Source organism: Nicotiana tabacum, chromosome 10 (genome assembly GCF_000715075.1).
Source record: "Nicotiana tabacum cultivar K326 chromosome 10, ASM71507v2, whole genome shotgun sequence".
Classification (NCBI taxonomy): Eukaryota; Viridiplantae; Streptophyta; class Magnoliopsida; order Solanales; family Solanaceae; genus Nicotiana; species Nicotiana tabacum.
Window position 1 is genome coordinate 82,142,035 of NC_134089.1, and position 12,301 is coordinate 82,154,335.

A 12,301-nucleotide genomic window follows, 5' to 3' on the forward strand; every position below is an offset into this window, starting at 1 on the left:
ACTGAAATGAACCCCAAACTACCCATACTCTCGGCCTTTCAGCTCATCCACAACCACATTCGCCTTGCCTAGATGGTAATATTATAGTCCTTTAGTAACTCAAGCCACATGCACTGCCTCAAATTAAGGTCCTTCTGCTTAAACAAATCCTGCAAGATGTGATAATCGTGTAAACCTCACAGGACACCCCATAGAGATAATGCCTCCAAATTTTGAGAGTATGAACTATCGTGGCCAACTCCAAATCATGTAAGGGGTACTTCTTCTCGTGGATCTTAAGCTGGCGTGAAGCACATAAAATAATTCGCCCCTCCTACATCAATACACAACCCAAGCCAACACGTGAGCCTCGCAATACACGGTATACATCCTTGAACTAGAGGGAAACACTAACACTAGTGTTGTAGTCAAAGCGGTCTTGAGCTTCTGAAATCTCACCTCGCAATCATCGGACCATCTGAATGGAGCACCTTTATGGGTCAATCTAGTCAAAGGTGTTGCAATGGACGAGAGCCCTCCATGAAATGATGATAATAACCTGCTAACCCCAAGAAACTCCTGATATCGATCGTTGTGGTAGGATGAGGCCAACTCTGGATTGTCTTGATCTTCCCGGGATCCACCTTAATACCCTCACCTGATAGAACATTCCCTAAGAAATTCATGGAATCCAACCAGAACTCACACTTGGAGAACTTAGCATAAAGCTTATGTTCCCGCAAGGTCTAAAGCACTAACCTCAAATGTCGCTCATGCTCCTCCATACTATGTGAGTAGATCAATATGTCATCAATGAAGATAATGAAAAATGAATCAAGGTACGTACAGAACACTCAGTTCATCAAATCCATAAATGTCATAGGGGTATTGGTTAAGCTAAAAGACACTAGAAACTCTAGTCTGGAAAGTCGTCTCCAGAATATCCGAAGCACGAATCTTCAGCTGATGATACCTAGATATCAAGTCGATCTTGGACAATACCCTAGTGCCCTGCAACATGTCAGAAAAATAATCAATGCGCGGCAATGGGTACTTATTCTTGATGGTGATTTTGTTCAACTGGCGGTAATCAATGCACATCCTCATACTCCTATCCTTCTTCCTCACAAACAACACTGGTGTGCTCCAAGGTGACACACTAGGTCTAATGAACCCTTCTCAAGCAACTCCTGAAGCTACTCCTTTAACTCTCCCAACTTTTTGAGAGCCATACAATAAGGAAAAGTAAAAAATAGGCTGGGTGCCTGGCACAAAATCAATGGTGAAACTGATATCCCAATCCAACAGCATACCTGGTAAATCCGTAGGAAATACATTGGAAAACTCTCATACCACCAGCACTGAATCTAATGTGGGAGTCTCTGCAATAGGATCCTGAACAAAGGCCAAATAGGCGAAACAACTCTTCTCGACCATATATAGAGCCTCAAGAAAGAAATAACTCGCTTGAAGTACCAACAAACAAACCCATATACTCTAATTTGGACAAATCAGGCATCGCCAAGGTAACAGTCTTGGCATAACAAACAAGAATGGGATGGTATGGGGACAATTAGTCTATGCGCAAGATTACCTCAAAATCGACCATATCGAGCAATAAAATATTTGTTCTGGTCTCATATCCACAGAAAGTCACCACACAGGGCAGGTAGACCCAATCCACAACAAAGGAATCACCCACTAATATGGATACATATACAAGAACGCTCAAGGACTCGCAAGATACATCCAGATAAGGAGAAAATAGAGAAGAAACATAGGAGTAAGTAGACCCTGGATCAAATAATACCCAGGCATCCCTACGGATGACAGAAATAGTACATGTGATCACTGCATCTGAGGAGACTGCCTCTGGTCGGGCGGGGAAAGCATAGAATCTAGACGGAGTGCCACCTGATTGGCCTCCACCTCTAGGGGGACCCATACCCACCTGCCCTCCGCCTATGGCCAGCCTAGCGGGCAGTGTGGTAGATGGTGCATTAATCATGGGTTGATGGTCCTATTACTCGGCCTTGCCCCGAAGTCTAGGACAAAACCTCTTTACGTAGCCTAGATCCCCACACTCCAAACAACCCCTCGGAGTAGTAGACTACTGACTTAAAGTATGACCCTGATAGCCTAAATACCCACTGGAGGAACCTGAATAGCTAGTATACGGTAAGTACTCTCTGGAATGGCATTGAAGTAAGGTCGTGCTGGAGCACTCCAAGAAGGAGGTGGTTCTGATTGCATGGGCCTTCTAAACTATCCCTCATGAACTGACCTCTGCCCTAGGTGGGGCACCACTTAATCCCCCAAACTATCGGGTCCGCTTGTCCCTCAGCGCAAACTCTCCGTTGTGGTTGTGAATATGCTTGATCCTCCAAGCTATATCCATAACTTGATGAAAGGGAATCCCCATCTCTGCCTCACGGGCGATAGAAACCTGAATCTCAGAGTGCAAACCTGCAATGAACCTCTGCACACTCTCTGCGTATGTGGGGAGTATAATAGCTGCATGGCGAGACAAGTCAGTGAATCTCGCCTCCTAGTCGATCACGGACATATGACCCTGACGGAGTTGCTCAAACTGAACCTGAAGCTCCTGTCTCTCAGAAGGTGGTATGTACTTCTCCAAGAACAGATATGTAAACTTATCCCAAGTCAAGGGAGGTAAACCTGCTGGCCTACTAAGGAGGTAAACCTGCCACAATCTGCGGGGTTTTCCCTCAAGCTGAAAGGTGGTGAAGTCTACCCCATTGGAATGCAATATCCTCATGTTCTGTAGCCTATCCTTGCACTGGTCAATGAAATCCTAGGGGTCATCTAACCGCTCACCCCCAAAGTTATGGGGCCGAAGTCTAGTCCAGCTAACCAGCCTTCTGGTGATCAACAGTCGCGACTGGTACAAACTCTGGCACAGTCTCTGCAACTGACTGGGCCCCGCCCGTAGGTAGTGCACCTGGAGTCCGATAAATGGCAGCAGTGTGACCTTAAGCCTGAGCGGTAAGGGTCTGTGCTCATCCTCCCGCTTGAGATGTGGTTGGGTTCGCTGGAAATAAATCAGCCTGCGTCATAGAGTCCATGAACCATAGCATACAACCCATGACCTCCTAGAATCCCGGTGCAATCATGAAATCTATTGGGGTTGGCTCAGCTGCAGGTGCCTCATCCTGCTCCTCAATAACAGGATCCTCCACTGGATCCACTAGTGGTAAAACGAGAGAAATTCTAGGACACCCTCATCCTCTGACAAGAGTTGGAGCCCTCCCCTGGTCTCTGTCTCACCCTCTAGCAACTGGGGGAGCAGTTGCTCTACCGCTTGGTATATCCATTGCACGCGTTCTCACCATTTGTGAGAGATCAATAGAAAGATACTTAGCATCATATCAACTGCATGATAGAGAATGAAGAAATAGAAGTTTCCTAACACCCTATAGCCTTTCGAAGATAAGTACGGATGTCTCTACATCAATCTGCAAGACTCTTCTAGGCCTGATCATGACTCGTGAGACCTATGTGAACCTAAAGCTCTGATATCAAGTTGTCACGACCAGAAACCCATAATAAGTCACGATGGCACCTAGCGCTACCGTTAGAAAAGCCCACAAGTGGACCTACAATTTAATTATCCCTTTTTATCATTTAAAACAAAAATTTTCCTTTTTAAAAGAATGGAATAAGTAATATCTCATGCAACCGTATAGGCTCTTTTCTCAACAAAATACAAGCATGATAAATACATCCACTATAGTGACAGTAATGATAAGCACAATAGTACAAAAATACTAAAAAGTCTCCAAAACCCGGTGCAACAACTACATGAGCAATCTAGAGAGTATACAAAACTAATACAACTACTGTCTAAAAGGTAATAGACAGAAATGATAAACAAGGTAGAGGGAGACTCCGGTGTTGTAGATTGTAGCAAGGCAAGCATCTCACCACTAAGTCTCCATAGAAGTATGGCTACGCGCCTGTGTGACCACTAGTAGTACCTGTCTCAGTACCTACACATTCAGTGCGTAAGTGTAGCATGAGTACGAAAAACAATGTGTACCGAAAAAATATCTACTCTAACCTCGAAGAAGTAGTGATGAGGGGTCGACTTGTCACTTACTAGAGGTCAAATAATAATAGAAATATATAAAGTAGACATGGTGAGTGTACAATAAGTAGCAACGAAGCAAATAAAAGTAACTACACTAATTCCACACATGAATCTAGATCAAATCATTAAACATGTCATAACTGGCCTCGAAGGAGCTAACATAATTGTTACCAAACCAAATCAAGTCTCAATTATTAAGCACGAAGCTGCCGAGATGAACGACCTGATCCCGTAGGAATAATGGTACTCAGTAGTGTCGAGGTGAACGACCGGATCCCATAAGAATAGTGTTACCAACCTGCCGAGGTGAACATCCCGATCCTATAAGAGTAGTGTTACCATACTACCGAGGCGAACGACCCAATCCCATAAGAATAATTTATTTCACTACCGAGGAGAACGTCCTTATCCCACAAGAATAATTTATTTCACTGCCGAAGCGAATGGTCTGATCCCATAAGAGTAGAAAAATTTACCTCGCTCGCGAAAACACATGCGAGATAAGAAGACACGGATCTATAGTTTATCAAATATTTCCCAATTTTTCCAAAGTAAGAGGCTAAGTCGGTATCTTTATTAATATCCTCAATGTCAGTCATAATCAAGAAAATTAATACACAGGATAGGCATAAATAGAACAATTAAAGGCATGTTGTGAATCTAAGTCTACCCAGACATATCTTGAATATAGCTACATACAGACTCTCATCACCTCGTGCGTACGTAGCTCCCTACAACAAGTAGCACACAACTATTAATACATCAAAGGGGATATGTTCCACCTTACAAGGTTAGGCAAGAGACTTACCTTGATTCCAAGTCCTCAATCCGGCTCTTCAACCTCACTAGAACTCCTCAAAAGACGCCGAGGACTTTGAAACTAACCAAAAGTCATATACACTAATAAATATATGCTCAAAAGTTCATAATTTAGCAGTTAAACTAATTTCCCAACCAAATCCAGGAAGTCCATAAAAATCACCATCAGGCCCACGTACCCGGATTTCGAAAATATTTGAATATAAACGTTACCCATGACCTCACGAACTCAAATATATAATTTATTCCCAGTTACATAATCAATTTCGTGGTCAAATTTTATTTTTATCAAACTCTAGGTTCCAACAATTCCACAATTTTTCCCTTAATTTCATGTTAAATCTACTCATAATCCGTGTATTTAACTTAAGAATTGAAGTGATCACTTACCTTTTGATGCTGATAAAAATCTCCCACCAAAATGCTCTCAAAATCTCCCAAGACCAAGTGGAATACGAGAGAAAAGGGACTACGTCACGTATTAAAAATTAAGTCTGCCCAGTGATCCCTCCTTCACGATCATGGAAAATGCCTCGCGATCACGAAGGCCAAAAAAGCCACTGCCCAAAAACCTTTGTCACATTTGCGGCCCGGCAGTTGCGTTCGCGATCCCCAAGTCACGTTCACGTAGGCTAAAGGTTTCCTGCCCGGTTTCCTCCATTTCCTCTTCGCGATCGCGACTAGCACACCAGCAGTCTTCATCCAAGTTTAAACATGCTCCGGGTGGTTCGAAACACACCCGAGCCACCCGGGACACCATCCAAATGCAGCGTTAATCCCATAAACACATTGTGGACCCACTTGAAGCTTTAGAACACATAAACAACATTGGAATCAAGAATCTCACATCAAACTCATTTCAACAAACTCCGTACGTGTCGAAAAATACTTAAACAACTCAGAATGAGACCAAATTTTACGCACAAGTCATAAATTACCATAAGGACCTATTCCCAGGCTCAGAATCCCAAACGGACTTCGATAACTCCAAAATCTACTCCAAATCAAGTTTAAAGAATTAGAAAACCTTCAATGAACTAACTTCCAACATTAAGCGCCGAAACGCTCCTGGATCACCAAAACTCGATCCGAAGACACGTCTAAGTGAAAAATAATCATACGAACATATTGGAACCATCAAACCCCAATTCCGAGGTCGTTTACTAAAAATGTTGGCTCAAGTCAAACTTAGCCACCTTAGGCCACTATTAAGGAACTAAGTGTTTCGATTTCAACCCGAACCTTCCAAACCCGAACAAACTATCCCCACAAGTCATAAAATTGTAATAGCATATGCAGGAAGTCTTAATTAAGGGAACGAAGATCTAAAAAGCAAAACGACCGGTCAGGTCGTTACATAAGTAACTTTAACATGTATAATTCAAATAATTGATCATCAACTGATTGATTCTACGTATAATTAAACAATAACCTATTGATTCTATGAATAATTAAACAATAACCTATTGATTCTATGAATACTTGATCGTTAATTGACTCATTCAACCAATAAGTAAAATTTAACCTATTGAATATTTCAAATAATTGATCATTAATCGATTAAACAATAACCGATTGATTCTACGAATATTTGATTATCAATCTATTGATTCTATGAATAATTAGACATTACCTATTAATTCTATGAATACTTGATCGTGAATCGACTCATTCAATGAATAAGCCAGCTTTAATCTATTAAATACTTCAAATTATTGATCATCAACTTATTGATTGTAAGAATTACTGATCATCGACCTATTTATTAACGATAAGATATCAAACATCTTGATAGAAGTTTGAAACATCCATGTTAGATGTTTCACACATCCGACAAGCTTTTGACACATACTAGAGATGTTTGAAACACGTTGGCAGTTGTTTAAACTTCAACAAGTATATTTGAAAAATTAGATGGTAACAAAAGGTGAAAAAGAACACAAAGATACAATAAAATCAACATTATATTGCAATTACTACAAGAAAAAGGTGACAATTGTTAATAAAAAACTAAAAATTATTTAGTTATCCAAAAACATCAAACATCAAATTGGCAATACAAGTAAAACAATAAAGTCATTAAGCTATGGTAGAGTTTCTTATTCCTTCAGTACTCTTCTGTCATGTAGTTCTTTTATGGCTAGTTCGTTTGTATATGGAGAATCTATTTTGCTTCCTTTTTACTTTTTCACTTGTTGAAATTCACTTTGTCCTCCTTCTTTCCTTTTTTTATTACACAATATGGTAAAGATATATCTCTATTAATAAGCTTAATAGGAGCTCCTAAAGTTCTTCTGAAGGCACTAGATTAGTTTCTATGACATATGCATTTTCGTATTTACCGCATAAAATGAGAAATACAGTTGTAAATGTTAATTTCATATTCAGCTCCAAAGTCAATTCTAAGGGCTGCCATAGCATGTGGGTAAGGCATTTTGTCCAAGTCAAACAATCTACAAGAACATGGTCTATTGCGTTGATCAACCGCACCGTGACTGGTGACGCTGTCATGCACCAAAACCACAGACCGATCGTTATGACGTCTAACTCACTTGCTGGTCAAGCGAACATAAATGGAAAAAAATAATAAAAACAACAAAAATAGTACAAGTCTAATACCAATGATATAAACAACTGTGTCGAAATACAATAGTCCCCCAAAAACTGATAAATATAGAATCATGAGCTCCAAAACAAAAATACAAGTCTGAAATACCAAATAATAATATTGTCTGAATGAAACACAACAGTAAAAAAATAAAAAGATGTGCCAAGACTGCGGTCGAGATACAACTCTACCTCGTATATCCAAAGATAACTCAACAACAAGCCTCAGCTACCGGTGGCTCAGTCTAATATCAGGATCTGCACATTTAAGTGTAGTATGACTATAACCGACCCCATGTACTCAGCAAGTATCACAACTAACATCGGCGAGGTAATAGAAGCAAGAATTATAACTGATACTCGCTAATCACCTATACAGCTCATAATTCCAACAAGTACAGAACAATAATATAACCAAGTCATAATTATAGATAAATTCACCTTGGTGCACACAATAACTTAACGTACTCTGCTCAGTCAACAAACCATCATATAAGAAGATATGCAAACAAATCAGGTAAACAACCAAGGAAATTGCAAGTAATGCAACAAATAAACCAAATACTGGCCAGTCTTTCCTTAGAGTCTCAATAACCGAACCAAACTATTGATCAGATTTTCTCATACCGCGTGTACACCATCAAGAGAGAAGCATGAGAGGGTGACCCTAGGGGATGGATCTATATCCACACGCTGCATAGACAACTCACGTGCCAATAATATATCAACCGCACGGACAACTTACGTGTTGCACGGACAACTCACATACTAATAACATCTATAACTTGGATCCAAATAGACAACTCACGTGCCATTAGTAAAAATATCTTAGATTCGTACAGACATTCACGTGCCAATAATCACAATCACATGGAAAACTCACGTTATAACGACCTGACTGGCCATTTTGAGCTCTAGCATGTCGTTCAGCATTTTGAGGCCTTGAGTAGCTTCACTTCATGCTTCATGACTTGTACGCGTAGTCAGAATTGAATTTCGGGAAGTTTGAAGTTGATTCGGAAGGAAAATTCTCAATTAGAAGCTTGTAATTGGAAGTGTTGACTAAGGTTTGACTTTTGAGTAAATGACCTTAGAATCAGGATTTGAAGGTTTCAGTAGGTTCGTATGATGATTTTGGACTTGGCGTATGTTCAGGTTGAGTATCAGATAGTCCGGGAGCATTTCGCCGCCTAATGTGGAAAGTTGGCATTTTGAAAGTTTTAGAATTTCTTAAGTTTGATTTAAAATGGACTTTAGAGTTATAGATTTCCGTATGGGATTTCGAGCCTTGGAATAGGTTTGTATCATAATTTGTAATGGGTATGTAAAGTTTGGCATCATTCTGGAATGTTTAAGTATGATTCGGATGCTTCGCCGAAGTTTGAATGTTTGAAAGTTGAAAGAAGGATTTTGATCGTCGATTCATGATTTTGATGTTATCCGTGGCATTTTGAGTGTCACGACCCAATTTCCCGAACTGGTCGTGATGGTGCCTCTCGTGAAGACAAGGCCATCCAGACCAAAACAAACCACTTCTTTAAAACAGTTAAATACCATAAGTAGTCCTAAAATATGATATAATAACCATAATTTGCGGAATTAACGATAACAACAGTAGAAACCATCCCGACACAGCCCAAATCGGGGTGTCACAAGTCATGAGCAACTAAGAAATCTGGATACAAGTCTACTGAATACTAAATCCGATAAAATAGTTCTAAAAACATGAAAATGATAAGATAAGGGAGGCACGGGGCTGCGAACGCCAACAACTACCTCGTAGTCTCCGAATCACTGCCTGGACTAGGAGAATCAACACTCAGGAGTGGACTTTGTGATGCCTGAATCTGCACACATAGTGCAAGGAGTAATGTGAGTACTCCAACTCAGTGAGTAATAATTATAAATAACGGCTGAAAGTATGAAAACACGTAAAGGCACAAAGCAATTCCATATCAAGCAATAAAATCACTTAAAGTAGTAAATCAGTGAAGAAATCAAATGATGTCCCTTTTTAAAACAAGTAAAACGGGTAATTTAACAGGTAAATAACAAGTAGAAATCTGCCCCTCGGGCACAGTATCAATCGCTCAGAACAGTATCAGCCCCTTGGGCTCACTCTCAGTACAGTATCAGCCCCTCGGGCTCAGTATCAATCACTCAGAACAGTATCAGCCCCTCGGTCTCACTCTCAGATCATAATGGGTACCCGCGCTCACTGTGGGTGTGCAGACTCCGGAGGGGCCTCTTACGACCCAAGCGCTATATCAAGCCACCTCGTGGCATCATCACTCGGCACTCGGCCTCACATCACTCAACATATCCTCATATATGGCCCTCGGCCTCACTCAATCCGAAAATCATGACAAGCCCCTCGGGCATTAGTAAAACAGTAGTTCTCAGCCCCAAGCATCATTTAGAAATATCATATAAGTTTTCAAATCAGAGTAAAAATGGCTGAGTTTGTAAAATAGTAGACATCAACAGGATTGAGTTCAAATAATAGGTCAAAGCAATGAGGAATTAGTGATAAAAATCCCCGAATGGTTCAAATAGTTGGCACGAAGACCAAATATGCCAATCAGCTCAAATCGTGATGATAACAAATAAATTTCAATCAAATACGCGGTAAAATCATCAATCGGGATGGACCAAGTCACAATCCCCAGTAGTAAAAGACCCCACGCTCATCTTCTAGCGCGTGTCTCACCTCAATATAGCACTACGATGTGAAATCTGGGGTTTCAAACCCTCAGGACATCATTTACAACCATTCGAAAAATATCAAAAATCCCGAAATTAGCAAAACCCGAGCCCCGAGCCCACATCTCTGAATCGGGTAAAATTTACATTTTCAGAATCCTCATACCCTCACGAGTCTAACCATACCAAAATTATCCAATTCTGATACCATTTGGTCCTTCAAATCATCATTTTATATTTTTGAAAGGTTTCACAATTTTCTTCCCAAATTCCATCCCAAATCATGAATTAAATGATGAATTCAATGATAGTTTCATGTACTCTAGTCAAATCTGAGTTAGAATCACTTATCTTGATGAATTTCTTGAAAAACCTTCAAAAAATCGCCAAAATCTGAGCTCTCTAGGTCAAAATATTAAATAAAATCCAAAACCTCGTATTTATAGAGTACCCCTCAGATCTCAGCCTCCGCGGTCCGTGCAAAAGCACCTCGGTCCGCACAAACCCACCACGGCCCGTACAAAACCACCGCGGCCGCACTTCCTTTTGTGCGGTCCGTGCAGGTGGGTTCCGAGGCCTGCAACCCTTCTGGACCTGCTACAGCTATGATTTTGGCCTAAAACATCCCGGAACCTACCCGGAACTCCTGGAATTCCAAACCAATTGCACCAACACATCCCATGACATCGTTCAAACTTGTTCAAAACCTCGGGACGCTCACAACAACATCAAATCACTAATTTAACAGGGGATTCAAGCCTAAGAACTCCAAGAACTCTTAAATTATGTTTTCGATCAAAAAGTCTATTAAATCTCGTCCGAATGACCTAAAATTTTGCACACACATCCCAAATGACACAATAAAGCTACTGTCACTCTCGGAATTCCATTCTAACCCCTATATCAAAATCTTGCCTATCAACCGGAACCGCCAAACTATCAACTTCGCCGATTTAACCCTAAATTTTCTCTACAACTCCAAAACCCATTCCGATCCCGCTCCTAAGTCACAAATCACCTCCCGAAGTTAACCGAACCATCAGAGCTCACTTCCGAGCCTTCTAACATATAAGTCAACATCCGATTGACTTTTCCAACTTAAGCCTTCTTAAAAGAGACTAAGTGTCTCATTTCTTACCAAATCCTCTCCGAACTAGAACTAATCAACCCGATCACATAAAACATGGATAACGAAGCGTAAAGAAGCTAAAATAGGGGAAAATGAAGCGGTAACTCATGAGACGACTGGTCGGGTCATCACATCCTCCCCAACTTAAACAAACGTTCGTCCTCGAACGAGTCAAGAAACATACCTGAAGCCTCAAACAGGTGAGGATATCTACTCCGCATCTCCCGCTCGGCCTCCCAGGTAGCCTCTTCCACGGGTCGACCTCTCCACTGTACTTTCACTGAAGCTATATTCTTTGACCTCAACTTCCGAACCTGACGACCCAAAATAGCTACTGGCTCCACATCATAGGTCAAATCATCATCCAACTGAACCGTGCTAAAGTCCAAAACATGAGACGGATCCCCAATATACTTCCGGAGCATAGAAACATGAAATACTGGATGCACACTCGACAAGCGGGGTGGCAAAGCAAGCTCATAAGCCACCTCCCCAATCCTCCGAAGCACCTTAAAGGCCCAATGAACTGCGGACTCAACTTTCCTTTCTTCCCAAACCTCATAACACCCTTCATGGGCGAAACCTTCAGCAAGACCTTCTCACCGACCATGAAGGACACATCTCAAACCTTCCGGTCTGCATAACTCTTCTGACGTGACTACGCTGTATGAAGCCTCTCCTGAATCACCTTCACCTTCTCTAAGGTATCCTGAACCAAATCTGTCCCCAATAGTCTAGCCTCGTCGGGCTCGAACCAACCAACTGAAGATCTACACCTTCTCTCATACAAAGCCTCATACGGAGCCATCTGAATACTCGACTGGTAGTTGTTGTTGTAAGCAAACTCTGAAAGCGGTAGAAACTCATCCCATGAACTTCCAAAGTCAATAACACAAGCACGCAACATGTCCTCCAATATCTGAATCATACACTCGGATTGTCCGTCCGTCTGA